We start from the raw sequence: 2,027 nt of genomic DNA on the forward strand, positions 1-2,027 counted from the left end.
AGGAAGGAAAATATATTTGCTTAACAAGAGTGATAGGGCACAAATCGCAGAATATCTGAGTGACCACCATCAAACGTTCATTTCTGAGGAAGAGGATGTGGAACAAAAATGGAAAAAATTCAGAAACATCGTCCAGTACGCCTTAGATAAGTTCGTACCGACTAAGGTCCAAAGCGAGGGGAAAGATCCACCGTGGTATAACAATCATGTACGAAAGGTACTACGGAAACAAAGAAAGCTTCATCATAGGTTTAAGAGTAGTCGAATCATAGCTGATAAGGAAAAGCTGAACGAAGCGAAAAAGAGCGTAAAGAGAGCAATGAGAGAAGCATTCAACGAATTCGAACATAAAACATTGGCAAACAATCTAAACAAGAACCCTAAAAAGTTTTGGTCATATGTAAAATCGGTAAGCGGATCTAAATCCCCTATTCAGTCACTCGTTGACCACGATGGCACCGAAACAGAGGACGACCGAAGAAAGGCAGAAATACTGAATTCAGTGTTCCGAAACTGTTTCACTGCGGAAAATCGTAACACGGTCCCTGACTTCAGCCGTCGCACGGACGCCAAAATGGAAAATATTGAAATAAACGATATCGGAATTGAAAAACAACTGCTATCACTTAGTAGCGGAAAAGCATCCGGACCAGACGAGATACCCTTAAGATTCTACAGTGATTATGCTAAAGAACTTGCCCCCTTTCTATCAGCAATTTATCGTAGATCGCTGGAAGAACGTAAAGTACCTAGCGACTGGAAGAAAGCGCAGGTCGTTCCCATTTTCAAGAAGGGTCATAAATCAGATGCGAATAATTATAGGCCTATTTCGCTTACGTCAATCTGTTGTAGAATAATGGAACATGTTTTGTGTTCTCGTATTATGACGTTCTTAGATAATACAAATCTCCTTCATCATAACCAACATGGATTCCGCAAACAGAGATCATGTGAAACTCAGCTCGCCCTATTTGCCCAAGAAATTCACAGTGCCGTAGACACTGGCGAGCAGATTGATGCCGTATTCCTGGACTTCAGGAAGGCATTTGATACGGTTCCGCACTTACGTTTAGTGAAAAAAATACGAGCTTACGGAATATCGGACCAGGTTTGTGATTGGATTCAGGATTTCCTAGAAGAAAGAACACAACATGTCATTCTTAACGGTTCAAAATCTGCAGATGTATAGGTAATTTCGGGAGTACCGCAGGGAAGCGTGATAGGACCTTTATTGTTTACAATATACATAAATGACTTAGTTGACAACATCGGTAGCTCCGTGAGGCTATTTGCAGATGACACGGTTGTCTACAAGAAAGTAGCAACATCAGAAGACTCGTACGTACTCCAGGAGGACCTGCAGAGGATTAATGCATGGTGCGACAGCTGGCAGCTTTCCCTAAACGTAGATAAATGTAATATAATGCGCATACATAGGGGCAGAAATCCATTCCAGTACGATTATGCCATAGGTGGTAAATCATTGGAAGCGGTAACGACCGTAAAATACTTAGGAGTTACTATCCGGAGCGATCTGAAGTGGAATGATCACATAAAACAAATAGTGGGAAAAGCAGGCGCCAGGTTGAGATTCATAGGAAGAATTCTAAGAAAATGTGACTCATCGACGAAAGAAGTAGCTTACAAAACGCTTGTTCGTCCGATTCTTGAGTATTGCTCATCAACCGAGCGGGGTGGCGCAGTGGTTAGACACTGGACTCGCATTCGGGAGGACGACGGTTCAATCCCGCGTCCGGCCATCCCGATTTAGGTTTTCCGTGATTTCCCTAAATCGCTCCAGGCAAATGCCGGGATGGTTCCTCTGAAAGGGCACGGCCGACTTCCTTCCCCATCCTTCCCTAATCCGATGAGACCGATGACCACGCTGTCTGGTCTCCTTCCCCAAAACCAACCAACCAACCTATTGCTCATCAGTATGGGACCCTTACCAGGTTGGATTAATAGAAGAGATAGACATGATCCAGCGAAAAGCAGCGCGATTCGTCATGGGGACATTTAGTCAGCGC

This window comes from Schistocerca americana, chromosome X (assembly GCF_021461395.2).
Source record: "Schistocerca americana isolate TAMUIC-IGC-003095 chromosome X, iqSchAmer2.1, whole genome shotgun sequence".
NCBI classification, from domain to species: domain Eukaryota; kingdom Metazoa; phylum Arthropoda; class Insecta; order Orthoptera; family Acrididae; genus Schistocerca; species Schistocerca americana.